At 45.9% G+C, this 25,399-nt stretch overlaps 2 non-coding genes and 43 pseudogenes across 2 annotated transcripts; all 45 read right to left on the reverse strand.

Annotated features, from left to right (window-relative positions):
- Positions 1-335: 335 nt before the first annotated feature.
- Positions 336-454, reverse strand: LOC140291784 (5S ribosomal RNA; annotated as a pseudogene).
- Positions 455-723: 269 nt separating this feature from the next.
- LOC140296606 (5S ribosomal RNA) lies at positions 724-842 on the reverse strand (annotated as a pseudogene).
- A 269-nt stretch (positions 843-1,111) lies between these two features.
- On the reverse strand, positions 1,112-1,230 carry LOC140296236 (5S ribosomal RNA; annotated as a pseudogene).
- A 6,072-nt stretch (positions 1,231-7,302) lies between these two features.
- On the reverse strand, positions 7,303-7,421 carry LOC140275887 (5S ribosomal RNA; annotated as a pseudogene).
- Positions 7,422-7,690: 269 nt separating this feature from the next.
- LOC140289436 (5S ribosomal RNA) lies at positions 7,691-7,809 on the reverse strand (annotated as a pseudogene).
- Positions 7,810-8,081: 272 nt separating this feature from the next.
- Positions 8,082-8,200, reverse strand: LOC140280107 (5S ribosomal RNA; annotated as a pseudogene).
- A 269-nt stretch (positions 8,201-8,469) lies between these two features.
- Positions 8,470-8,588, reverse strand: LOC140309864 (5S ribosomal RNA; annotated as a pseudogene).
- Positions 8,589-8,857: 269 nt separating this feature from the next.
- Positions 8,858-8,976, reverse strand: LOC140288718 (5S ribosomal RNA; annotated as a pseudogene).
- Positions 8,977-9,245: 269 nt separating this feature from the next.
- Positions 9,246-9,364, reverse strand: LOC140273365 (5S ribosomal RNA; annotated as a pseudogene).
- A 269-nt stretch (positions 9,365-9,633) lies between these two features.
- LOC140301934 (5S ribosomal RNA) lies at positions 9,634-9,752 on the reverse strand (annotated as a pseudogene).
- Positions 9,753-10,021: 269 nt separating this feature from the next.
- Positions 10,022-10,140, reverse strand: LOC140271814 (5S ribosomal RNA; annotated as a pseudogene).
- A 657-nt stretch (positions 10,141-10,797) lies between these two features.
- On the reverse strand, positions 10,798-10,916 carry LOC140289268 (5S ribosomal RNA; annotated as a pseudogene).
- A 272-nt stretch (positions 10,917-11,188) lies between these two features.
- On the reverse strand, positions 11,189-11,307 carry LOC140278319 (5S ribosomal RNA; annotated as a pseudogene).
- A 269-nt stretch (positions 11,308-11,576) lies between these two features.
- LOC140298948 (5S ribosomal RNA) lies at positions 11,577-11,695 on the reverse strand. Its single transcript, XR_011914542.1, has one exon. It is a non-coding gene; the product is annotated as a 5S ribosomal RNA (ribosomal RNA).
- A 269-nt stretch (positions 11,696-11,964) lies between these two features.
- LOC140286165 (5S ribosomal RNA) lies at positions 11,965-12,083 on the reverse strand (annotated as a pseudogene).
- Positions 12,084-12,352: 269 nt separating this feature from the next.
- On the reverse strand, positions 12,353-12,476 carry LOC140268356 (5S ribosomal RNA; annotated as a pseudogene).
- Positions 12,477-12,745: 269 nt separating this feature from the next.
- LOC140288989 (5S ribosomal RNA) lies at positions 12,746-12,864 on the reverse strand (annotated as a pseudogene).
- Positions 12,865-13,136: 272 nt separating this feature from the next.
- On the reverse strand, positions 13,137-13,255 carry LOC140295394 (5S ribosomal RNA; annotated as a pseudogene).
- A 269-nt stretch (positions 13,256-13,524) lies between these two features.
- On the reverse strand, positions 13,525-13,643 carry LOC140312910 (5S ribosomal RNA; annotated as a pseudogene).
- Positions 13,644-13,912: 269 nt separating this feature from the next.
- On the reverse strand, positions 13,913-14,031 carry LOC140311483 (5S ribosomal RNA; annotated as a pseudogene).
- A 272-nt stretch (positions 14,032-14,303) lies between these two features.
- On the reverse strand, positions 14,304-14,422 carry LOC140301174 (5S ribosomal RNA; annotated as a pseudogene).
- Positions 14,423-14,691: 269 nt separating this feature from the next.
- On the reverse strand, positions 14,692-14,810 carry LOC140291945 (5S ribosomal RNA; annotated as a pseudogene).
- A 262-nt stretch (positions 14,811-15,072) lies between these two features.
- LOC140289437 (5S ribosomal RNA) lies at positions 15,073-15,191 on the reverse strand (annotated as a pseudogene).
- Positions 15,192-15,463: 272 nt separating this feature from the next.
- On the reverse strand, positions 15,464-15,582 carry LOC140314634 (5S ribosomal RNA; annotated as a pseudogene).
- Positions 15,583-15,851: 269 nt separating this feature from the next.
- On the reverse strand, positions 15,852-15,970 carry LOC140297255 (5S ribosomal RNA; annotated as a pseudogene).
- A 656-nt stretch (positions 15,971-16,626) lies between these two features.
- Positions 16,627-16,745, reverse strand: LOC140289438 (5S ribosomal RNA; annotated as a pseudogene).
- A 272-nt stretch (positions 16,746-17,017) lies between these two features.
- LOC140314639 (5S ribosomal RNA) lies at positions 17,018-17,136 on the reverse strand (annotated as a pseudogene).
- Positions 17,137-17,405: 269 nt separating this feature from the next.
- On the reverse strand, positions 17,406-17,524 carry LOC140296015 (5S ribosomal RNA; annotated as a pseudogene).
- A 656-nt stretch (positions 17,525-18,180) lies between these two features.
- On the reverse strand, positions 18,181-18,299 carry LOC140294559 (5S ribosomal RNA; annotated as a pseudogene).
- A 269-nt stretch (positions 18,300-18,568) lies between these two features.
- LOC140290691 (5S ribosomal RNA) lies at positions 18,569-18,687 on the reverse strand (annotated as a pseudogene).
- Positions 18,688-18,957: 270 nt separating this feature from the next.
- LOC140298804 (5S ribosomal RNA) lies at positions 18,958-19,076 on the reverse strand. Its single transcript, XR_011914411.1, has one exon. It is a non-coding gene; the product is annotated as a 5S ribosomal RNA (ribosomal RNA).
- Positions 19,077-19,345: 269 nt separating this feature from the next.
- Positions 19,346-19,464, reverse strand: LOC140288719 (5S ribosomal RNA; annotated as a pseudogene).
- Positions 19,465-19,733: 269 nt separating this feature from the next.
- On the reverse strand, positions 19,734-19,852 carry LOC140273370 (5S ribosomal RNA; annotated as a pseudogene).
- Positions 19,853-20,121: 269 nt separating this feature from the next.
- Positions 20,122-20,240, reverse strand: LOC140310170 (5S ribosomal RNA; annotated as a pseudogene).
- A 269-nt stretch (positions 20,241-20,509) lies between these two features.
- Positions 20,510-20,628, reverse strand: LOC140271821 (5S ribosomal RNA; annotated as a pseudogene).
- Positions 20,629-21,285: 657 nt separating this feature from the next.
- LOC140289269 (5S ribosomal RNA) lies at positions 21,286-21,404 on the reverse strand (annotated as a pseudogene).
- A 272-nt stretch (positions 21,405-21,676) lies between these two features.
- LOC140278355 (5S ribosomal RNA) lies at positions 21,677-21,795 on the reverse strand (annotated as a pseudogene).
- A 269-nt stretch (positions 21,796-22,064) lies between these two features.
- Positions 22,065-22,183, reverse strand: LOC140312863 (5S ribosomal RNA; annotated as a pseudogene).
- Positions 22,184-22,452: 269 nt separating this feature from the next.
- LOC140271834 (5S ribosomal RNA) lies at positions 22,453-22,571 on the reverse strand (annotated as a pseudogene).
- Positions 22,572-22,840: 269 nt separating this feature from the next.
- Positions 22,841-22,959, reverse strand: LOC140281767 (5S ribosomal RNA; annotated as a pseudogene).
- A 657-nt stretch (positions 22,960-23,616) lies between these two features.
- On the reverse strand, positions 23,617-23,735 carry LOC140293159 (5S ribosomal RNA; annotated as a pseudogene).
- Positions 23,736-24,007: 272 nt separating this feature from the next.
- LOC140303336 (5S ribosomal RNA) lies at positions 24,008-24,126 on the reverse strand (annotated as a pseudogene).
- Positions 24,127-24,395: 269 nt separating this feature from the next.
- On the reverse strand, positions 24,396-24,514 carry LOC140313858 (5S ribosomal RNA; annotated as a pseudogene).
- Positions 24,515-24,783: 269 nt separating this feature from the next.
- Positions 24,784-24,907, reverse strand: LOC140286762 (5S ribosomal RNA; annotated as a pseudogene).
- Positions 24,908-25,176: 269 nt separating this feature from the next.
- On the reverse strand, positions 25,177-25,295 carry LOC140277034 (5S ribosomal RNA; annotated as a pseudogene).
- Positions 25,296-25,399: the final 104 nt, after the last annotated feature.

The raw sequence follows: 25,399 nt of genomic DNA on the forward strand, positions 1-25,399 counted from the left end.
CCCAACCCTGCTTGGCTTCCAGGTTAAGACAAGGTGGGGCTTATTCAGGGTGGTGTGGCGGTAAGCAACAATATTTGTTACAAATGTGAATTATATAGGTACTGGAATCATACACTTCCTCTATGAAACCAGATAATTGCCGAGAAAGGCTGATGTGTAGTGGGCATATCATCTTCTCTGATGTGATCATTCTCTTCAGCTGAAACTGAGACTCTCAGATCACTTTGTGTCTGCCAACACAGCAGCAGCAGCTGAAGATGACCAACTTCCTCATGTGTCACAGGGTGATCAGACGTTGCAACAAAACACATGCAGGTGGTAGAGAGAAGAGAAAAAGCTTACAGCACCTGGTATTCCCAAGCTGTCTCCCACCCAAGTACTAAACAGGCCCAACACTGCTTGGCTTCCGAGATCAGACGAGGTCAGGCAAATTCAGGGTGGTGTGGCCGTAAGTAACAATGTCTGTGACAAATGTGCATTATATAAGTACAGGAATCATACGGTTCCTCTATGTAACCAGATAATTGATGAGAACGGCTGATGTGTAGCTGGCACATCTTCTTCCCTGACGTGATTATTCTCTTCAGCTGAAACTGAGACTCTCAGATCACTTCGTGTCTTCCAACAAAGCAGCAGCAGCTGAAGATGACCAACTTCTTCACGTGTCACAGGGTGATCAGACGTTGCAACAAAAGACATGCAGGTGGTAGAGAGAAGAGAAAAAGCTTACAGCACATGGTATTCCCAAGCTGTCTCCCATCCAAGTACTAACCAGGTACAACCCTGCTTGGCGTCCGAGATCAGACAAGGTCGGGCTTATTCAGGGTGGTGTGGCCGTAAGCAACAATGTCTCTGACAAATGTGCATTATATAGGTACTGGAATCATACGGTTCCTCTATGCAACCAGATAATTGCCGAGAAAGGCTTATGTGTAGCGGGCAAATCATCTTCTCTGATGTGATCATTCTCTGCAACTGAAACTGAGACTCTCAGATCACTTCGTGTCTGCCAACAAAGCAGCAGCAGCTGAAGATGACCATCTTCCTCATGTGTCACAGGGTGATCAGACGTTGCAACAAAAGACATGCAGGTGGTAGAGAAAAGAGAAGAAGCTTACAGCACCTGGTATTCCCAAGCAGTCTCCCATCCAAGTACTAAGCAGGCTCAACCCTGTTTGGCTTCCGAGATCACACGAGGTTGGGCAAATTCAGGGTGGTGTGGCCGTAAGGAACAATTTCTGTGACAAATGTGCATTATATAAGTACTGGAATCATACACTTCCTCTATGTAACCAGATAATTTCCGAGAAAGGCTCACTTGTTATGGGCACATCTTCTTCCCTGATGTGATCATTCTCTGCAGCTGAAACTGAGACTCTCAGATCACTTCGTGTCTAACAACAAAGAAGCAGCAGCTGCTGAAGATGACCAACTTCCTCATGTGTCACAGGATGATCAGACGTTGCAACAAAAGACATGCAGGTGGTAGAGAGAAGAGAAGAAGCTTACAGCACCTGGTATTCCCAAGTAGTCTCCCATCCAAGTACTAAGCAGGCTCAACCCTGCTTGGCTTCCGAGATCAGACGTGGTCGGGCATGTTTTTTTTTTTTTTTTTTTTTTATTTATTAGAAAAATACAAAAAGGTAGTTTTACAACACTGTCACACGATATTCAAAAATTCAAACTTAGATCTCCATTGTCAACTACAACAAAACTGTTATTCGGGAGAAACGACTCCATGAATACCTCCCTTTTAACCATAAAGAGAGATCTTAAATACCATTCCACCAGACCAACAAAAAGGGACCAAGAATTGTTTTTCTTTTTTTCAAACAATAGATCGCACCTGCAAATGTACAAGGCGTGTTTAGCAACTGAAAGTAAGAAATTTACCAAGACTGAATTAACATTGCTGGGTGTTTGGGTGAAGAGCCCGAAGAGCTGCATTTGGTCCCTTAATGTTCCCACTGGTCGGAGGTTACATTTCTCAGTGATTAGTGCCCACAGGTGGTCGCGAAAGCTCCTCGAAGCTGGACACTCCAGGAAGATGTGCTGTATCGTCTCCGGATGGGATTCACACGCCGGACAGTCCCTGGACCACCTGTTTTTGTTGATTTGATGGAGAATAATTGCTGTATACATTATCCTGTGCCTCATTTTGAAATCGGTGTTAAAGACCGAGGGTGGAATTAACGGGCTAGCTATTGTCTTCCAGATTGTCTTTGTCGTTATATGCTCAAAAATCATCCTCCACTGTCTAGTAGCAGCTGGTGCTTTTACAATTTTGCGCAGAAACAAGTTATATATTTGTTTCGTGTTCAATTCCCCAAAATTTAAAACTCTATCCCCATAATTACAGACAAAGGTTGGCCCACTTACCAGTCTTGATGACCGCACCACAGAGCCGAGGACGAGCAGCCAGTCTGGAGGTACATTCTCTGCCAGCTGGGCGCACACCCTCCTCACCACCTCTTTCCTATGTATGATGTTTTCTTTTCTTAGAGTATTCTCAACACGAACCAGATCCAACCTGCCGTGCCGATCCAAGACAGTCCCAAAGGTGTCGACTCCTCCTCTCTCCAGAGCCGCGCACCTAAATGGCCGCCCTGCCTGCTGCAGATCTGGGTTGTGGAAGAGCGGCTGCCGCAAAAGCTGTCCGAGATGTTGAATCTTACCGTCCAGACCTGGTCGGAATGCCTGCCAAGCCTCCATCACCTCAGCCCAGAAAGGATCAAGGTGACAGAGGCTCGTTGATGGGAGAACTTGACATAGGTTAAACATGCCATGCCGCCCGCAGGAGTTTATTGACCGCCCTAAAGCTTCATGCCAAAGATGCAGGTCCGGATTATTGAAGAGTTTTGTTAGCAGTCGCAATCTAAAAGCCAGTCGTTTCGTGTCTATGTCCACGAGGTTGAGACCGCCGTTTTTCTTACCACCAATGAGAGTGTTATGCGACACCATGATTCTCTTACCTTTCCAGATGAAATTATTGAATGACCGGTTCAGGGCGGTCAACACACTCCGCGGCGCGGCATGGACATGCAGGGTATGGTAAAGCTTAGTAACCGCCAGCGCGTTGGCGACAACCACTCTTCCCCTATGCCCGAGGGCCCTCATCCTCCAGAGGCTTAAGGTGTTCTCTATCCTCCCTGTGACCGCAGACCATGATCTCTCCGCCGCAAGCTGCTCGTCCACCCCCAGGTACACTCCCAAAAACTTGAAGGGGCCATCTATCAAACATACCTGGGAGAGCTGCGGCGGAGCGGCCGCGGCTCCGCAGCACAGCAAGCCAGATTTGGACAGATTCAGCTTGCCTCCAGTCGCTTTGCAGAAGAAATCCACCAACCCCAGAGCCAGAGTTAGGCTCTTGGGGTCGGCTGCTACCAACGTAGTGTCGTCAGCGAACTGGAGGAGCTTTATCTGTCCTCCTCCGGAGGAGAGAACCCCCCGGACATCAGGGTCCCCATCTATTAAACAGGCTAGCGGCTCCACAGCCAAGGTGAACAGCAGAGAGGAGAGCGGACACCCCTGTCTCACCGATCGCCACAGCCGGACGGGGTCCGTCAGGTTTCCATTCAGACTTACCCTACTCGTTGCCGAATTGTAGAGGGTCCGCACCCAGCCGACGAATCTGTTCCCGAACCCAAAGGCCTTCAAGACCCCCCAAAGGTACTCATGCTCGACTCTATCGAATGCCTTCTCGAAGTCCAGGTTCAGGAAATACCCGCCACTCTCCTGCAGGAGCCTTAGCGTCTCCTTTGCGGTCAGTATGGTGTCATATATTGTCCGACTCGGTACACTGTAGGCCTGGTTTTTATTTATTATATGTGGCATTATGGGTTTGATTCTATTAGCCAGTATTTTCATAAATATTTTATAATCCGTATTTAACAAGCTTATCGGTCTATAATTATTCAAGTTATTTCTATCTCCGTTATTTTTATATATTAATTTAATTATTCCCTCATTAAATGTTCTAGGTATAACTATGTTTTTATTTTCCGTTATTTCTGTATAGATTTTCGTCAGAATCGGTACCAATTTATCACTGAAAGTTTTATAGAATTCAGTTGTCATCCCATCCCGTCCCGGACTCTTGTTGTTCCCTAATGACATTATTGCCCCCTCAACTTCTAATTTGAATATTTTATTGTCAGTTATCTGGGCTTCTTCCTTAGTTAATTTGTTTTTAATTAGTGAGAACAGATGATCCGCGTGAGTTCTATCTAGTGTGTCAGAGCTAAAGAGTCTTTGATAAAACAGCCGACTGACCTCCATCATGTCTCCCTCCTCGCACACCTCCACCTCTTGGTCATTCAGTAAGGAAGTTATTATGGACCTATTTTTGTTTCTCTTCTCCAATCCCAAGAAGAATGCTGTCGATTTTTCCCCCTCCACCCAATGCTGCACCCTTGCCCTTACGCAAGCCCCTTGACATTTCCTCCTGCCCAAATCGTCCAGGCGCTTCATCAAGAGAGACAGTTTGTATGTATCCCGGCTGGGATCATCATCCAACCTTACCTGTTCTTTATTTATGTCCTTCTTCAGTTGCCTCTCTACCCTATTTTCTTCCCACTTCTTATTGATACAGTAATGAATCGTTTTTGTTTTCAATCTTGTTTTAACGTGTTCCCACCATTCTAAAGGTTCCTGTATTATGTCCACTTCTTCATTTATATAATCTAGTTGTTTATTAATGATATTTATATATTTACTATCTTCAAGTAAACTATTATTTAAGCACCATAGATTAAACTTATTTGTGACTTGGCGGTCCTTCAACGTTAAAATGATCGGACCATGGTCACTAATATGGCTGCTTCCATAATCAATTGTATTTATCCATTGAACAATATTTCTACTTATTAAGCATAGATCTATTCTAGTTTGCTTCAATATTCCTTTGATTACGCTCTTCCTTGAAAAAGCTACCTTGTCTTTATTTAATAATCTCCAGATATCAATTAGATCATTTTCATTCATTATATTCAATAAAGCTCTTCTGCTGCTGTCATTTTTAAAAACATTTGCCGCCGAGACATCTAGTCGTGAGAGTGCCACATTCAAATCTCCTATTAGGATCGTGTTGGTGCTTATGAATCCCTTTAGATTTTCAAAATACCTCTTTCTCTCCGTTTCAATGTTGGGGGCATAGCTATTTATCAGTCTAATAATATTATTTTTATAATTTAGGTCTAATATTAATTGCCTACCCTGGTCATCTCTATGTATTTCTTTTATATCTTTAAATAACTTGCTATTTTTTATTAATACAGCCACCCCACAACATTTATTTACTCCATTTGAGATATAAATGCTGCCTACCCATAATTTCTCTATTTTTGCTAGTATATCACCATCCCAGTTAGTTTCTTGCAACACAACTATATCACAATCTACACTCAGGAAGAACTCCTCCATCCTCTTTTCGTTCCTCAGCCCCGCCACATTTTGTGAAAAGATAGTGAGCATAAGGAAAAGGGAGATGTACAGTCTACTTATCTGGCCAAACCCTTCATTTTAGTTTTTTCCGCACTTTTTGACCGACTCTCTCCAAAGGTGCCCTTTTTCTTGCCGTCAGTAGCTGGCGATCCATCTCCAAGCTTGAGCTGGGGGGGGTTTCGCTTGGGCCCATAGGCGATAAACATGTATCTGGGAGGGGCTCACTCCCCAGCTCGGGCGTTTGCTGCCTCCGTTCACTTCTATTCGAAGTAGCCACTGAGTCGGTTGCATATTCTTCACTTGTTTTTTCGCCTCTATATTTAGTATGTGAGCTTACCTGAGCCCCTCCCTGTGCCAGCTCCACAGCCTGGTCCTTGGTATCCAGGGTAGAGCCCATTTTTCGGGCTCCCCCCGCCAGATCGCAGGCAGGACCCATTTTTCGAGTCCCCCCAACTTCTGGAGCCTGCCCAGCGGAATATATCAGAGAGTCTGGGGTAATTTTCACTCCCTGAGGCTCACTAACCTCCAGATCCACCTCCCCCAGCCCATCAGATTCTTCATCTCCCGTTGAGTCTTGTCCATCCTCCTCACTTGCACTAGCACACACACAGTTTGTTAACGGGTTGCAGCAGACTATACATCGCTCTCCTCCCTCAACACACTCCCTGGCATAGTGCCCTTGACCACCACATTTGTGGCACACAAATTCTGGGCATTCTCGGACAATATGTCCCGGCTGCAAACATAATCGGCATACCTTTACCTGTCTATCGTGTATGACCCTGAAGAAGTGGTGTCCGTTGGCCGTGTTGAATTTTGCAGAGTATGGCAGAGACTGTACTGCATCTGTGAATCTCACCCTGACAAACCTTGTGCCATCCACAATCGATGTTCCAGGCCACATTCTCCTCTTTATTTTGGATACTGCTTCCACTCCCCATCCTCGCAATTTCTCCAAGATCTCCTGATCCGAAACATATGCTGGCAAATTTAGAAAAGAGACGATCAGTTCATCATTTACCAGTTTCCTCCCCGTTACCACCATTGCTCCCATCTTGAAGCCATCCATTAATTTGTCTCTTGCTATTTCGTTGCTTAGAGTGATTTCATAGGATGTTGGCCCCAAGGGCCTACACCCCAGAATTCCTCCGCACAGCATGCGTATCGTCCTCAGAAGGTTAATAATTGTCACCTTCTCTGGCCCCTCAATATCTATGACCATTGTCAGCTCTTTTTTATAGGAAGCCTCTCCTACATCCTTCTCTGTCACCATTTTCCCAGTTAACTTGTCCATTGTCTCGTCTCTCCGGTCCACTACCCCCACCAAATCATCCATCTGAAAAACAAAACAGAACAAAAAGCGCCTCCCCACCGCCTGCGCTGATGGGGAGGGATAATCCCCACACAAAAAAAAGAATCAAGATCTATATCTATATTGCTGGAAAAACAAACAAAAGAAAGGAAGGAAAGACAAAAACACTCAGCAAACAATTGGAGCGAGAGCTCCTCAGACCTGCTGCTGCACTCTGTGGCTCCCACACCTGTTGCTCATCAGAAAAATGGGCGTGTTCAGGGTGGTGTGGCCGTAAGCAACAATGTCTCTGACAAATGTGCATTATATAGGTACTGGAATCATACGGTTCCTCTATGCAACCAGATAATTGCCGAGAAAGGCTGATAAGTAGTGGGCACATCTTCTTCCCTGACGTGATTATTCTCTCGAGCTGAAACTGAGACTCTCAGATCACTTTGTGTCTGCCAACAAAGCAGCAGAAGCTGAAGATGACCAACTTCCTCATGTGTCACAGGGTGATCAGACATTGCAACAAAAGACATGCAGGTGGTAGAGAGAAGAGAAAAAGCTTACAACACCTGGTATTCCGAAGAGGTCTTCCATCCAAGTACAAACCAGGCCCAACCCTGCTTGGCTTCCGAGATCAGACGAGGTCGGGCATGTTCAGGGTTGTGTGGCCGTAAGCAACAATGTCTCTGACAAATGTGCATTATATAGGTACTGGAATCATACGGTTCCTCTATGCACCCAGATAATTGCAGAGAAAGGCTGATGTGTAGCGGGCATATCATCTTCTCTGATGTGATCATTCTCTGCAACTGAAACTGAGACTCTCAGATCACTTCGTGTCAGCCAACAAAGCAGCAGCAGCTGAAGATGACCAACTTCCTCATGTGTCACAGGGTGATCAGACGTTGCAACAAAAGACATGCAGGTGGTAGAGAGAAGAGAAAAAGCTTACAGCACCTGGTATTCCCAAGAGGTCTTCCATCCAAGTACTAACCACGCCCAACCCTCCTTGGCTTCCAAGATCAGACGAGGTCGGGCATATTCAGGGTGGTGCGGCCGTAAGCAACAATAGCTGTGACAAATGTGCATTATATAGGTACTGGAATCATACACTTCTTCTATGTAACCAGATAATTGCAGAGAAAGGCTGACTTGTAGTGGGCACATCTTCTTCCCTGATGTGATTATTCTCTGCAGCTGAAACTGAGACTCTCAGATCACTTCGTGTCTGCCAACAAAGAAGCAGCAGCTGCTGAAGATGACCAACTTCCTCATGTGTCACAGGATGATCAGACGTTGCAAGAAAAGACATGCAGGTGGTAGAGAGAAGAGAAGAAGCTTACAGCACCTGGTATTCCCAAGCAGTCTCCCATCCAAGTACTAAGCAGGCTCAACGCTGCTTGGCTTCCGAGATCAGACGAGGTCGGGCATGTTCAGGGTGGTGTGGCCGTAAGCAACAATGTCTCTGACAAATGTGCATTATATAGGTACTGGAATCATACGGTTCCTCTATGCAACCAGATAATTGCCGAGAAAGGCTGATGTGTAGCGGGCATATCATCTTCTCTGATGTGATCATTCTCTTCAGCTGAAACTGAGACTCTCAGATCACTTCGTGTCTGCCAACAAAGCAGCAGAAGCTGAAGATGACCAACTTCCTCATGTGTCACAGGGTGATCAGACGTTGCAACAAAAGACATGCAGGTGGTAGAGAGAAGATAAAAAGCTTAAGGCACCTGGTATTCCCAAGCGGTCTCCCATCCAAGTACTAACCAGGCCCAACCGTGCTTGGCTTCCAAGATCAGACGAGGTTGGGCATATTCAGGGTGGTGTGGCCGTAAGTAACAATGTCTGTGACAAATGTGCATTATATAGGTACTGGAATCATACGGTTCCTCTATGCAACCATATAATTGCCAAGAAAGGCTGATATGTAGTGGGCACATCTTGTTCCCTGACGTGATCATTTTCTCCAGCTGAAAATGAGACTCTAAGATCACTTCGTGTCTGCCAACAAAGCAGCAGAAAATGAAGATGACCAACTTCCTCATGTGTCACAGGGTGATCAGACGTTGCAACAAAAGACATGCAGGTGGTTGAGAGAAGAGAAAAAGCTTACATCACCTGATAATCCCAAGCGGTCTCCCATCCAAGTACTAACCAGGCCCAACCCTGCTTGGCTTCCGAGATCAGACGAGGTCAGGCATGTTCCGGGTGGTGTGGCCGTAAGCAGCAATGTCTCTGACAAATGTGCATTATATAGGTACTGGAATCATACGGTTCCTCTATGCAACCAGATAATTGCCGAGAAAAGCTGATGTGTAGCGGGTAAATCATCTTCTCTGATGTGATCATTCTCTGCAACTGAAACTGAGACTCTCAGATCACTTTGTGTCTGCCAACAAAGCAGCAGCAGCTGAAGATGACCAACTTCCTCATGTGTCACAGGGCGATCAGACGTTGCAACAAAAGACATGCAGGTGGTAGAGAGAAGAGAAAAAGCTTACAGCACCTGGTATTCCCAAGCGGTCTCTCATCAAAGTACTAACCAGGCCCAACCCTCCTTGGCTTCTGAGATCAAACGAGGTCAGACATATTCAGGGTGGTTTGGCCGTAAGCAACAATCTCTGTGACAAATGTGCATTATATAGGCAATGGAATCATATGGTTCCTCTATGTAACAAGATAATTGCCGAAAAAGGCTGATATATAGTGGGCACATCTTGTTCCCTGACGTGATAATTTTCTCCAGCTGAAAATGAGACTCTAAGATCACTTCGTGTCTGCCAACAAAGCAGCAGCAGCTGAAGATGACCAACTTCCTCATGTGTCACAGGGTGATCAGACGTTGCAACAAAAGACATGCAGGTGGTTGAGAGAAGAGAAAAAGCTTACAGCACCTGGTATTCCCAAGCGGTCTCCCATCCAAGTACTAACCAGGCCCAACCCTGGTTGGCTTCCAAGATCAGACGAGGTTGGGCATATTCCGGGTGGTGTGGCCGTAAGTAACAATGTTTGTGACAAATGTGCATTATATAGGTACTGGAATCATACGGTTCCTCTATGCAACCATATAATTGCCAAGAAAGGCTGATATGTAGTGGGCACATCTTGTTCCCTGACGTGATAATTTTCTCCAGCTGAAAATGAGACTTTAAGATCACTTCGTGTCTGCCAACAAAGCAGCAGAAAATGAAGATGACCAACTTCCTCATGTGTCACAGGGTGATCAGACGTTGCAACAAAAGACATGCAGGTGGTTGAGAGAAGAGAAAAAGCTTACAGCACCTGATAATCCCAAGCGGTCTCCCATCCAAGTACTAACCAGGCACAACCCTGCTTGGCTTTCGAGATCAGACGAGGTCGGGCATATTCAGGGTGGTGTGGCCGTAAGCAACAATGTCTCTGACAAATGTAAATTGTATAGGTACTGGAATCAAACGTTTCCTCTATATAACCAGATAATTGCAGAGAAAGGCTGATAAATAGTGGACACATCTTCTTCCCTGACGTGATTATTCTCTCCAGCTGAAAATGAGACTCTCAGATCACTTCGTGTCTGCCAACAAAGCAGCAGCAGCTGAAGATGACCAACTTCCTCATGTGTCACAGGGCGATCAGACGTTGCAACAAAATACATGCAGGTGGTAGAGAGAAGAGAAAAAGATTACATCACCTGGTATTCCCAAGCGGTGTCCCATCAAAGTACTAACCAGAACCAGCCCTCCTTGGCTTCCGAGATCAGACAAGGTCAGACATATTCAGGGTGGTTTGTCCGTAAGTAACAATCTCTGTGACAAATGTGCATTATATAGGCAATGGAATCATACACTTCCTCTATGTAACCAGATAATTGCCGAGAAAGGCTGATATCTAGTGGGCACATCTTCTTCCCTGACGTGATAATTCTCTCCAGCTGAAAATGAGACTCTCAGATCACTTTGTGTCTGCCAACAAAGCAGCAGCAGCTGAAGATGACCAACTTCCTCATGTGTCACAGGGTGATCAGACGTTGCAACAAAAGACATGCAGGTGGTAGAGAGAAGAGAAAAAGCTTACAGCACCTGGTATTCCCAAGCAGTCTTCCATCCAAGTACTAACCAGGCCCAAACCTGCTTGACTTCCAAGATCAGACAAGGTCGGGCTTATTCAGGGTGGTGTGGCCGTAAGCAACAATATCTGTGACAAATGTGCATTATATAGGTACTGGAATCATACACTTCCTCTATGTAACCAGATAATTGCCCAGAAAGGCTGACTTGTAGTGGGCACATCTTCTTCCCTGATGTGATTATTCTCTGCAGCTGAAATTGACACTCTCAGATCACTTCGTGTCTGCCAACAAAGACGCAAAAGCAGCTGAAGATGACCAACTTCCTCATGTGTCACAGGAGGATCAGACGTTGCCACAAAAGACATGAAGGTGGTAGAGAGTAGAGAAGAAGCTTACAGCACCTGGTATTCCCAAGTGGTCTCCCATGCAAGTACTAACCAGGCCCAACCCTGCTTGGCTTCCAAGATCAGACAAGGTCAGGCATGTTCCGGGTGGTGTGGCCGTAAGCAGCAATGTCTCTGACAAATGTGCATTATATAGGTACTGGAATCATACGGTTCCTCTATGCAACCAGATAATTGCCGAGAAAGGCTGATGTGTAGCGGGTAAATCATCTTCTCTGATGTGATCATTCTCTGCAACTGAAACTGAGACTCTCAGATCACTTCATGTCTGCCAACAAAGCAGCAGCAGCTGAAGATGACCAACTTCCTCATGTGTCACAGGGTGATCAGACGTTGCAACAAAAGACATGCAGGTGGTTGAGAGAAGAGAAAAAGCTTACAGCACCTGGTATTCCCAAGCGGTCTCCCATCCAAGTACTAACCAGGCCCAACCCTGCTTGGCTTCCAAGATCAGACGAGGTTGGGCATATTCCGGGTGGTGTGGCCGTAAGTAACAATGTTTGTGACAAATGTGCATTATATAGGTACTGGAATCATACGGTTCCTCTATGCAACCATATAATTGCCAAGAAAGGCTGATATGTAGTGGGCACATCTTGTTCCCTGACGTGATAATTTTCTCCAGCTGAAAATGAGACTTTAAGATCACTTCGTGTCTGCCAACAAAGCAGCAGCAGCTGAAGATGACCAACTTCCTCATGTGTCACAGGGTGATCAGACGTTTCAACAAAAGACATGCAGGTGGTAGAGAGAAGAGAAAAAGCTTACAGCACCTGGTATTCGCAAGCGGTCTCCCATTCAAGAACTAACCAGGCCCAACCCTGCTTGGCTTCCGAGATCAGACGAGGTCGAGCTTATTCAGGGTGGTGTGGCGGTAAGCAACAATATCTGGTACAAATGTGTATTATATAGGTACTGGAATCATACAGTTCCTCTATGTAACCAGATAATTGCCGAGAAAGGCTGATGTGTAGTGGGCATATCTTCTTCCCTGATGTGATTATTCTCTGCAGCTGAAACTGAGACTCTCAGATCACTTTGTGTCTGCCAACAAAGCAGCAGCAGCTGAAGATGACCAACTTCCTCATGTGTCACAGGGTGATCAGATGTTACAACAAAAGACATGCAGGTGGTAGAGAGAAGAGAAAAAGCTTACAGCACCTGGTATTCCCAAGCAGTCTCCCACCCAAGTACTAACCAGGCACAACCCTGCTTGGCTTCCGAGATCAGACGAGGTCGGGCATATTATATTCAGGGTGGTGTGGCCGTAAGCGACAATCTCTGTGACAAATGTGTAGTATATAGGTACTGGAATCATACACTTCCTCTATGTAACCAGATAATTGCCGAGAAAGGCTGACTCTTAGTGGGCACATCTTCCTTCTTGATGTGATCATTCTCTTCAGCTGAAACTGAGACTCTCAGATCACTTCGTGTCTGCCAACAAAGCAGCAGAAGCTGAAGATGACCAACTTCCTCATGTGTCACAGGGTGATCAGACATTGCAACAAAAGACATGCAGGTTGTAGAGAGAAGAGAAAAAGCTTACAGCACCTGGTATTCGCAAGCAGTCTCCCATTCAGGAACTAACCAGGCCCAACCCTGCTTGGCTTCCGAGATCAGACGAGGTCGAGCTTATTCAGGGTGGTGTGGCTGTAAGCAACAACATCTGGTACAAATGTGTATTATATAGGTACTGGAATCATACACTTCCTCTATGTAACCAGATAATTGCCGAGAAAGGCTGACTCTTAGTGGGCACATCTTCCTCCTTGATGTGATTATTCTCTGGAGCTGAAACTGAGACTCTCAGATCACTTCATGTCTGCCAACAAAGCAGCAGCAGCAGCTGAAGATGATCAACTTCCTCATGTGTCACAGGGTGATCAGACGTTGCAACAAAAGACATGCAGGTTGTAGAGAGAAGAGAAAAAGCTTACAGCAAATGGTATTTTCAAGCGGTCTCCCACCCAAGTACTAACCAGAACCAACCCTGCTTGGCTTCCGAGATCAGACGAGGTCAGGCATATTGAGGGTGGTGTGGCCGTAAGCAACAATGTCTGTGACAAATGTGCATTATATAAGTACAGGAATCATACGGTTCCTCTATGTAACCAGATAATTGCTGAGAAAGGCTGATGTGTAGTGGGCACATCATCTTCCCTGACGTGATTATTCTCTTCAGCTGAAACTGAGACTCTCAGATCACTTCGTGTCTTCCAACAAAGCAGCAGCAGCTGAAGATGACCAACTTCCTCATGTGTCACAGGGTGATCAGACGTTGCAACAAAAGACATGCAGGTTGTAGAGAGAAGAGAAAACGCTTACAGCACCTGGTATTCCCAAGCAGTCTCCCATTGAAGTACTAACCAGGCCCAACCCTCCTTAGCTTCCGAGATCAGACGAGGTCGGGCATATTCAGGGTGGTGTGGCCGTAAGGAACAATTTCTGTGACAAATGTGCATTATATAAGTACTGGAATCATACACTTCCTCTATGTAACCAGATAATTTCCGAGAAAGGCTCACTTGTTATGGGCACATCTTCTTCCCTGATGTGATCATTCTCTGCAGCTGAAACTGAGACTCTCAGATCACTTCGTGTCTGCCAACAAAGCAGCAGCAGCTGAAGATGACCAACTTCCTCATGTGTCACAGGGTGATCAGACGTTGCAACAAAAGACATGCAGGTGGTAGAGAGAAGAGAAAAAGCTTACAGCACCTGGTATTCCCAAGAGGTCTTCCATCCAAGTACTAACCAGGCCCAACCCTCCTTGGCTTCCAAGATCAGACGAGGTCGGGCATATTCAGGGTGGTGCGGCCGTAAGCAACAATAGCTGTGACAAATGTGCATTATATAGGTACTGGAATCATACACTTCTTCTATGTAACCAGATAATTGCAGAGAAAGGCTGACTTGTAGTGGGCACATCTTCTTCCCTGATGTGATTATTCTCTGCAGCTGAAACTGAGACTCTCAGATCACTTCGTGTCTAACAACAAAGAAGCAGCAGCTGCTGAAGATGACCAACTTCCTCATGTGTCACAGGATGATCAGACGTTGCAACAAAAGACATGCAGGTGGTAGAGAGAAGAGAAGAAGCTTACAGCACCTGGTATTCCCAAGTAGTCTCCCATCCAAGTACTAAGCAGGCTCAACCCTGCTTGGCTTCCGAGATCAGACGAGGTCGGGCATGTTCAGGGTGGTGTGGCCGTAAGCAACAATGTCTCTGACAAATGTGCATTATATAGGTACTGGAATCATACGGTTCCTCTATGCAACCAGATAATTGCCGAGAAAGGCTGATAAGTAGTGGGCACATCTTCTTCCCTGACGTGATTATTCTCTCGAGCTGAAACTGAGACTCTCAGATCACTTTGTGTCTGCCAACAAAGCAGCAGAAGCTGAAGATGACCAACTTCCTCATGTGTCACAGGGTGATCAGACATTGCAACAAAAGACATGCAGGTGGTAGAGAGAAGAGAAAAAGCTTACAACACCTGGTATTCCGAAGAGGTCTTCCATCCAAGTACAAACCAGGCCCAACCCTGCTTGGCTTCCGAGATCAGACGAGGTTGGGCATGTTCAGGGTTGTGTGGCCGTAAGCAACAATGTCTCTGACAAATGTGCATTATATAGGTACTGGAATCATACGGTTCCTCTATGCACCCAGATAATTGCAGAGAAAGGCTGATGTGTAGCGGGCATATCATCTTCTCTGATGTGATCATTCTCTGCAACTGAAACTGAGACTCTCAGATCACTTCGTGTCAGCCAACAAAGCAGCAGCAGCTGAAGATGACCAACTTCCTCATGTGTCACAGGGTGATCAGACGTTGCAACAAAAGACATGCAGGTGGTAGAGAAAAAGCTTACAGCACCTGGTATTCCCAAGAGGTCTTCCATCCAAGTACTAACCACGCCCAACCCTCCTTGGCTTCCAAGATCAGACGAGGTCGGGCATATTCAGGGTGGTGCGGCCGTAAGCAACAATAGCTGTGACAAATGTGCATTATATAGGTACTGGAATCATACACTTCTTCTATGTAACCAGATAATTGCAGAGAAAGGCTGACTTGTAGTGGGCACATCTTCTTCCCTGATGTGATTATTCTCTGCAGCTGAAACTGAGACTCTCAGATCACTTCGTGTCTGCCAACAAAGAAGCAGCAGCTGCTGAAGATGACCAACTTCCTCATGTGTCACAGGATGATCAGACGTTGCAAGAAAAGACATGCAGGTGGTAGAGAGAAGAGAAGAAGCTTACAGCACCTGGTATTCCCAAGCAGTCTCCCATCCAAGTACTAAGCAGGTTCAACCCTGCTTGGCTTCCGAGATCAGACGAGGTCGGGCATGTTCAGGGTGGTGTGGCCGTAAGCAACAATGTCTCTGACAAATGTGCATTATATAGGTACTGGAATCATACGGTTCCTCTATGCAACCAGATAATTGCCGAGAAAGGCTGATGTGTAGCGGGCATATCATCTTCTCTGATGTGATCATTCTCTTCAGCTGAAACTGAGACTCTCAGATCACTTCGTGTCTGCCAACAAAGCAGCAGAAGCTGAAGATGACCAACTTCCTCATGTGTCACAGGGTGATCAGACGTTGCAACAAAAGACATGCAGGTGGTAGAGAGAAGATAAAAAGCTTAAGGCACCTGGTATTCCCAAGCGGTCTACTATTCAAGCACTAACAAGGCGCAACCCTGCTTGGCTTCCGAGATCAGACGAGGTCGGGCTTATTCAGGGTGGTGTGGCCGTAAGCAACTATATCGGTGACAAATGTGCATTATATAGGTACTGGAATCATACACTTCCTCTGTGTAACCAGATAATTGCCGAAAAAGGCTGACTTGTAGTGGGTTCATCTTCCTCCTTGATGTGATTATTCTCTTCAGCTGAAACTGAGACTCTCAGATCACCTTGTGTCTATCAACAAAGCAGCAGCAGCTGAAGATGACCAACTTCTTCACGTGTCACAGGGTGATCAGACGTTGCAACAAAAGACATGCAGGTGGTAGAGAGAAGAGAAAAAGCTTACAGCACCTGGTATTCCCAAGCTGTCTCCCATCCAAGTACTAACCAGGTACAACCTTCTTGGTGTCCGAGATCAGACGAGGTCTGGCTTATTCAGGGTGGTGTGGCCGTAAGCAACAATGTCTCTGACAAATGTGCATTATATAGGTACTGGAATCATACGGTTCCTCTATGCACCCAGATAATTGCAGAGAAAGGCTGATGTGTAGCGGGCATATCATCTTCTCTGATGTGATCATTCTCTGCAACTGAAACTGAGACTCTCAGATCACTTCGTGTCAGCCAACAAAGCAGCAGCAGCTGAAGATGACCAACTTCCTCATGTGTCACAGGGTGATCAGACGTTGCAACAAAAGACATGCAGGTGGTAGAGAGAAGAGAAAAAGCTTACAGCACCTGGTATTCCCAAGAGGTCTTCCATCCAAGTACTAACCACGCCCAACCCTCCTTGGCTTCCAAGATCAGACGAGGTCGGGCATATTCAGGGTGGTGCGGCCGTAAGCAACAATAGCTGTGACAAATGTGCATTATATAGGTACTGGAATCATACACTTCTTCTATGTAACCAGATAATTGCAGAGAAAGGCTGACTTGTAGTGGGCACATCTTCTTCCCTGATGTGATTATTCTCTGCAGCTGAAACTGAGACTCTCAGATCACTTCGTGTCTGCCAACAAAGAAGCAGCAGCTGCTGAAGATGACCAACTTCCTCATGTGTCACAGGATGATCAGACGTTGCAAGAAAAGACATGCAGGTGGTAGAGAGAAGAGAAGAAGCTTACAGCACCTGGTATTCCCAAGCAGTCTCCCATCCAAGTACTAAGCAGGTTCAACCCTGCTTGGCTTCCGAGATCAGACGAGGTCGGGCATGTTCAGGGTGGTGTGGCCGTAAGCAACAATGTCTCTGACAAATGTGCATTATATAGGTACTGGAATCATACGGTTCCTCTATGCAACCAGATAATTGCCGAGAAAGGCTGATGTGTAGCGGGCATATCATCTTCTCTGATGTGATCATTCTCTTCAGCTGAAACTGAGACTCTCAGATCACTTCGTGTCTGCCAACAAAGCAGCAGAAGCTGAAGATGACCAACTTCCTCATGTGTCACAGGGTGATCAGACGTTGCAACAAAAGACATGCAGGTGGTAGAGAGAAGATAAAAAGCTTAAGGCACCTGGTATTCCCAAGCGGTCTACTATTCAAGCACTAACCAGGCGCAACCCTGCTTGGCTTCCGAGATCAGACGAGGTCGGGCTTATTCAGGGTGGTGTGGCCGTAAGCAACTATATCGGTGACAAATGTGCATTATATAGGTACTGGAATCATACACTTCCTCTGTGTAACCAGATAATTGCCGAAAAAGGCTGACTTGTAGTGGGTTCATCTTCCTCCTTGATGTGATTATTCTCTTCAGCTGAAACTGAGACTCTCAGATCACCTTGTGTCTATCAACAAAGCAGCAGCAGCTGAAGATGACCAACTTCTTCACGTGTCACAGGGTGATCAGACGTTGCAACAAAAGACATGCAGGTGGTAGAGAGAAGAGAAAAAGCTTACAGCACCTGGTATTCCCAAGCTGTCTCCCATCCAAGTACTAACCAGGTACAACCTTCTTGGTGTCCGAGATCAGACGAGGTCTGGCTTATTCAGGGTGGTGTGGCCGTAAGCAACAATGTCTCTGACAAATGTGCATTATATAGGTACTGGAATCATACGGTTCCTCTATGCAACCAGATAATTGCCGAGAAAGGCTGATGTGTAGCGGGCAAATCATCTTCTCTGATGTGATCATTCTCTGCAACTGAAACTGAGACTCTCAGATCACTTTGTGTCAGCCAACAAAGCAGGAGCAGCTGAAGATGACCAACTTCCTCATGTGTCACAGGGTGATCAGATGTTGCAACAAAAGACATGCAGGTTGTAGAGAGAAGAGAAAACACTTACAGCACCTGGTATTCCCAAGCAGTCTCCCATCCAAGTACTAAGCAGGCTCAACGCTGCTTGGCTTCCGAGATCAGACGAGGGCGGGTATGTTCAGGGTGGTGTGGCCGTAAGCAACAATGTGTCTGACAAAAGTGCATTATATTAGTACAGGAATCATACGGTTCCTCTATGTAACCAGATAATTGCTGAGAAAGGCTGATGTGTAGTGGGCACATCTTCTTCCCTGACGTGATTATTCTCTTCAGCTGAAACTGAGACTCTCAGATCACTTCGTGTCTTCCAACAAAGCAGCAGCAGCTGAAGATGACCAACTTCCTCATGTGTCACAGGGTGATCAGACGTTGCAACAAAAGACATGCAGGTTGTAGAGAGAAGAGAAAACGCTTACAGCACCTGGTATTCCCAAGCAGTCTCTCATCAAAGTACTAACCAGGCCCAACCCTCCTTGGCTTCTGAGATCAGACGAGGTCAGACATATTCAGGGTGGTTTGGCCGTAAGCAACAATCTCTGTGACAAATGTGCATTATATAGGCAATGGAATCATATGGTTCCTCTATGTAACAAGATAATTGCCAAAAAAAGGCTGATATATAGTGGGCACATATTGTTCCCTGACGTGATAATTTTCTCCAGCTGAAAATGAGACTCTAAGATCACTTCGTGTCTGCCAACAAAGCAGCAGCAGCTGAAGATGACCAACTTCCTCATGTGTCACAGGGTGATCAGACGTTGCAACAAAAGACATGCAGGTGGTTGAGAGAAGAGAAAAAGCTTACAGCACCTGGTATTCCCAAGCGGTCTCCCATCCAAGTACTAACCAGGCCCAACCGTGCTTGGCTTCCAAGATCAGACGAGGTTGGGCATATTCAGGGTGGTGTGGCCGTAAGTAACAATGTCTGTGACAAATGTGCATTATATAGGTACTGGAATCATACGGTTCCTCTATGCAACCATATAATTGCCAAGAAAGGCTGATATGTAGTGGGCACATCTTGTTCCCTGACGTGATCATTTTCTCCAGCTGAAAATGAGACTCTAAGATCACTTCGTGTCTGCCAACAAAGCAGCAGAAAATGAAGATGACCAACTTCCTCATGTGTCACAGGGTGATCAGACGTTGCAACAAAAGACATGCAGGTGGTTGAGAGAAGAGAAAAAGCTTACATCACCTGATAATCCCAAGCGGTCTCCCATCCAAGTACTAACCAGGCCCAACCCTGCTTGGCTTCCGAGATCAGACGAGGTCAGGCATGTTCCGGGTGGTGTGGCCGTAAGCAGCAATGTCTCTGACAAATGTGCATTATATAGGTACTGGAATCATACGGTTCCTCTATGCAACCAGATAATTGCCGAGAAAAGCTGATGTGTAGCGGGTAAATCATCTTCTCTGATGTGATCATTCTCTGCAACTGAAACTGAGACTCTCAGATCACTTTGTGTCTGCCAACAAAGCAGCAGCAGCTGAAGATGACCAACTTCCTCATGTGTCACAGGGCGATCAGACGTTGCAACAAAAGACATGCAGGTGGTAGAGAGAAGAGAAAAAGCTTACAGCACCTGGTATTCCCAAGCGGTCTCTCATCAAAGTACTAACCAGGCCCAACCCTCCTTGGCTTCTGAGATCAAACGAGGTCAGACATATTCAGGGTGGTTTGGCCGTAAGCAACAATCTCTGTGACAAATGTGCATTATATAGGCAATGGAATCATATGGTTCCTCTATGTAACAAGATAATTGCCGAAAAAGGCTGATATATAGTGGGCACATCTTGTTCCCTGACGTGATAATTTTCTCCAGCTGAAAATGAGACTCTAAGATCACTTCGTGTCTGCCAACAAAGCAGCAGCAGCTGAAGATGACCAACTTCCTCATGTGTCACAGGGTGATCAGACGTTGCAACAAAAGACATGCAGGTGGTTGAGAGAAGAGAAAAAGCTTACAGCACCTGGTATTCCCAAGCGGTCTCCCATCCAAGTACTAACCAGGGCCAACCCTGCTTGGCTTCCAAGATCAGACGAGGTTGGGCATATTCCGGGTGGTGTGGCCGTAAGTAACAATGTTTGTGACAAATGTGCATTATATAGGTACTGGAATCATACGGTTCCTCTATGCAACCATATAATTGCCAAGAAAGGCTGATATGTAGTGGGCACATCTTGTTCCCTGACGTGATAATTTTCTCCAGCTGAAAATGAGACTTTAAGATCACTTCGTGTCTGCCAACAAAGCAGCAGAAAATGAAGATGACCAACTTCCTCATGTGTCACAGGGTGATCAGACGTTGCAACAAAAGACATGCAGGTGGTTGAGAGAAGAGAAAAAGCTTACAGCACCTGATAATCCCAAGCGGTCTCCCATCCAAGTACTAACCAGGCACAACCCTGCTTGGCTTTCGAGATCAGACGAGGTCGGGCATATTCAGGGTGGTGTGGCCGTAAGCAACAATGCCTCTGACAAATGTAAATTGTATAGGTACTGGAATCATACGTTTCCTCTATATAACCAGATAATTGCAGAGAAAGGCTGATAAATAGTGGACACATCTTCTTCCCTGACGTGATTATTCTCTCCAGCTGAAAATGAGACTCTCAGATCACTTCGTGTCTGCCAACAAAGCAGCAGCAGCTGAAGATGACCAACTTCCTCATGTGTCACAGGGCGATCAGACGTTGCAACAAAATACATGCAGGTGGTAGAGAGAAGAGAAAAAGATTACATCACCTGGTATTCCCAAGCGGTGTCCCATCAAAGTACTAACCAGAACCAGCCCTCCTTGGCTTCCGAGATCAGACAAGGTCAGACATATTCAGGGTGGTTTGTCCGTAAGTAACAATCTCTGTGACAAATGTGCATTATATAGGCAATGGAATCATACACTTCCTCTATGTAACCAGATAATTGCCGAGAAAGGCTGATATGTAGTGGGCACATCTTCTTCCCTGACGTGATAATTCTCTCCAGCTGAAAATGAGACTCTCAGATCACTTTGTGTCTGCCAACAAAGCAGCAGCAGCTGAAGATGACCAACTTCCTCATGTGTCACAGGGTGATGAGACGTTGCAACAAAAGACATGCAGGTGGTAGAGAGAAGAGAAAAAGCTTACAGCACCTGGTATTCCCAAGCAGTCTTCCATCCAAGTACTAACCAGGCCCAAACCTGCTTGACTTCCAAGATCAGACAAGGTCGGGCTTATTCAGGGTGGTGTGGCCGTAAGCAACAATATCTGTGACAAATGTGCATTATATAGGTACTGGAATCATACACTTCCTCTATGTAACCAGATAATTGCCCAGAAAGGCTGACTTGTAGTGGGCACATCTTCTTCCCTGATGTGATTATTCTCTGCAGCTGAAATTGACACTCTCAGATCACTTCGTGTCTGCCAACAAAGACGCAAAAGCAGCTGAAGATGACCAACTTCCTCATGTGTCACAGGAGGATCAGACGTTGCCACAAAAGACATGAAGGTGGTAGAGAGTAGAGAAGAAGCTTACAGCACCTGGTATTCCCAAGTGGTCTCCTATGCAAGTACTAACCAGGCCCAACCCTGCTTGGCTTCCAAGATCAGACGAGGTCAGGCATGTTCCGGGTGGTGTGGCCGTAAGCAGCAATGTCTCTGACAAATGTGCATTATATAGGTACTGGAATCATACGGTTCCTCTATGCAACCAGATAATTGCAGAGAAAGGCTGATGTGTAGCGGGTAAATCATCTTCTCTGATGTGATCATTCTCTGCAACTGAAACTGAGACTCTCAGATCACTTCATGTCTGCCAACAAAGCAGCAGCAGCTGAAGATGACCAACTTCCTCATGTGTCACAGGGTGATCAGACGTTGCAACAAAAGACATGCAGGTGGTTGAGAGAAGAGAAAAAGCTTACAGCACCTGGTATTCCCAAGCGGTCTCCCATCCAAGTACTAACCAGGCCCAACCCTCCTTGGCTTCCAAGATCAGACGAGGTTGGGCATATTCCGGGTGGTGTGGCCGTAAGTAACAATGTTTGTGACAAATGTGCATTATATAGGTACTGGAATCATACGGTTCCTCTATGCAACCATATAATTGCCAAGAAAGGCTGATATGTAGTGGGCACATCTTGTTCCCTGACGTGATAATTTTCTCCAGCTGAAAATGAGACTTTAAGATCACTTCGTGTCTGCCAACAAAGCAGCAGAAAATGAAGATGACCAACTTCCTCATGTGTCACAGGGTGATTAGACGTTGCAACAAAAGACATGCAGGTGGTTGAGAGAAGAGAAAAAGCTTACAGCACCTGATAATCCCAAGCGGTCTCCCATCCAAGTACTAACCAGGCACAACCCTGCTTGGCTTTCGAGATCAGACGAGGTCGGGCATATTCAGGGTGGTGTGGCCGTAAGCAACAATGTCTCTGACAAATGTAAATTGTATAGGTACTGGAATCATACGTTTCCTCTATATAACCAGATAATTGCAGAGAAAGGCTGATAAATAGTGGACACATCTTCTTCCCTGACGTGATTATTCTCTCCAGCTGAAAATGAGACTCTCAGATCACTTCGTGTCTGCCAACAAAGCAGCAGCAGCTGAAGATGACCAACTTCCTCATGTGTCACAGGGCGATCAGACCTTGCAACAAAATACATGCAGGTGGTAGAGAGAAGAGAAAAAGCTTACAGCACCTGGCATTCCCAAGGGGTCTCCCATTCAAGTACTAACCAGGCCCAACTCTGCTTGGGTTCCGAGATCAGTCGAGGTCGGGCATATTCAGGGTGGTGTGGCCGTAAGTAACAATGTCTGTGAAAAATGTGCATTATATAGGTACTGGAATAATACAGTTCCTCTATGTAACCAGATAATTGCAGAGAAAGGCTAACTTGTTGTGGGCACATCTTCTTCCTTGATGTGATTATTCTCTGCAGCTGAAACTGAGACTCTCAGATCACTTCGTGTCTGCTAACAAAGCAGCAGCAGCTGAAGATGACCAACTTCCTCATGTGTCACAGGGCGATCAGACATTGCAACAAAAGACATGTAGGTGGTAGAGAGAAGAGAAAAAGCTTACAGCACCTGGTATTCCCAAGCGGTGTCCCATCAAAGTACTAACCAGAACCAGCCCTCCTTGGCTTCCGAGATCAGACAAGGTCAGACATATTCAGGGTGGTTTGTCCGTAAGTAACAATCTCTGTGACAAATGTGCACTATATAGGCAATGGAATCATACACTTCCTCTATGTAACCAGATAATTGCCGAGAAAGGCTGATATGTAGTGGGCACATCTTCTTCCCTGACGTGATAATTCTCTCCAGCTGAAAATGAGACTCTCAGATCACTTTGTGTCTGCCAACAAAGCAGCAGCAGCTGAAGATGACCAACTTCCTCATGTGTCACAGGGTGATCAGACGTTGCAACAAAAGACATGCAGGTGGTAGAGAGAAGAGAAAAAGCTTACAGCACCTGGTATTCCCAAGCAGTCTCCCATCCAAGTACTAACGAGGCCCAAACCTGCTTGACTTCCAAGATCAGACAAGGTCGGGCTTATTCAGGGTGGTGTGGCCGTAAGCAACAATATCTGTGACAAATGTGCATTATATAGGCAATGGAATCATACACTTCCTCTATGTAACCAGATAATTGCCGAGAAAGGCTGACTTGTAGTGGGCACATCTTCTTCCCTGATGTGATTATTCTCTGCAGCTGAAATTGACACTCTCAGATCACTTCGTGTCTGCCAACAAAGACGCAGCAGCAGCTGAAGATGACCAACTTCCTCATGTGTCACAGGAGGATCAGACGTTGCCACAAAAGACATGAAGGTGGTAGAGAGTAGAGAAGAAGCTTACAGCACCTGGTATTCCCAAGTGGTCTCCCATGCAAGTACTAACCAGGCCCAACCCTGCTTGGCTTCCAAGATCAGACGAGGTCAGGCATGTTCCGGGTGGTGTGGCCGTAAGCAGCAATGTCTCTGACAAATGTGCATTATATAGGTACTGGAATCATACGGTTCCTCTATGCAACCAGATAATTGCCGAGAAAGGCTGATGTGTAGCGGGTAAATCATCTTCTCTGATGTGATCATTCTCTGCAACTGAAACTGAGACTCTCAGATCACTTCATGTCTGCCAACAAAGCAGCAGCAGCTGAAGATGACCAACTTCCTCATGTGTCACAGGGTGGTCAGACGTTGCAACAAAATACATGCAGGTGGTTGAGAGAAGAGAAAAAGCTTACAGCACCTGGTATTCCCAAGTTGTCTCCAATTCAAGTACTAACAAGGCCCAACCCTGCTTGGCTTCCAAGATCAGACGAGCTCGGGCATGTTCAGGGTGGTGTGGCCGTAAGCAACAATGTCTGTGACAAATGTGCATTATATAGGTACTGGAATCATACGGTTCCTCTATGCAACCAGATAATTGCCGAGAAAGGCTGACTTGTTATGGGCACATCTTCTTCCCTGATGTGATTATTCTCTGCAGCTGAAACTGAGACTCTCAGATCACTTTGTGTCTGCCAACAAAGCAGCAGCAGCTGAAGATGACCAACTTCCTCATGTGTCACAGGGTGATCAGATGTTACAACAAAAGACATGCAGGTGGTAGAGAGAAGAGAAAAAGCTTACAGCACCTGTTATTCCCAAGCAGTCTCCCACCCAAGTACTAACCAGGCACAACCCTGCTTGGCTTCCGAGATCAGACGAGGTCGGGCATATTATATTCAGGGTGGTGTGGCCGTAAGCGACAATCTCTGTGACAAATGTGTATTATATAGGTACTGGAATCATACACTTCCTCTATGTAACCAGATAATTGCCGAGAAAGGCTGACTCTTAGTGGTTACATCTTCCTTCTTGATGTGATCATTCTCTTCAGCTGAAACTGAGACTCTCAGATCACTTCGTGTCTGCCAACAAAGCAGCAGAAGCTGAAGATGACCAACTTCCTCATGTGTCACAGGGTGATCAGACATTGCAACAAAAGACATGCAGGTTGTAGAGAGAAGAGAAAAAGCTTACAGCACCTGGTATTCGCAAGCAGTCTCCCATTCAAGAACTAACCAGGCCCAACCCTGCTTGGCTTCCGAGATCAGACGAGGTCGAGCTTATTCAGGGTGGTGTGGCTGTAAGCAACAATATCTGGTACAAATGTGTATTATATAGGTACTGGAATCATACACTTCCTCTATGTAACCAGATAATTGCCGAGAAAGGCTGACTCTTAGTGGGCACATC

This window comes from Leuresthes tenuis, unplaced genomic scaffold, assembly GCF_036924035.1.
Source record: "Leuresthes tenuis unplaced genomic scaffold, fLeuTen1.0.hap1 SCAF_1, whole genome shotgun sequence".
NCBI lineage: Eukaryota > Metazoa > Chordata > Actinopteri > Atheriniformes > Atherinopsidae > Leuresthes > Leuresthes tenuis.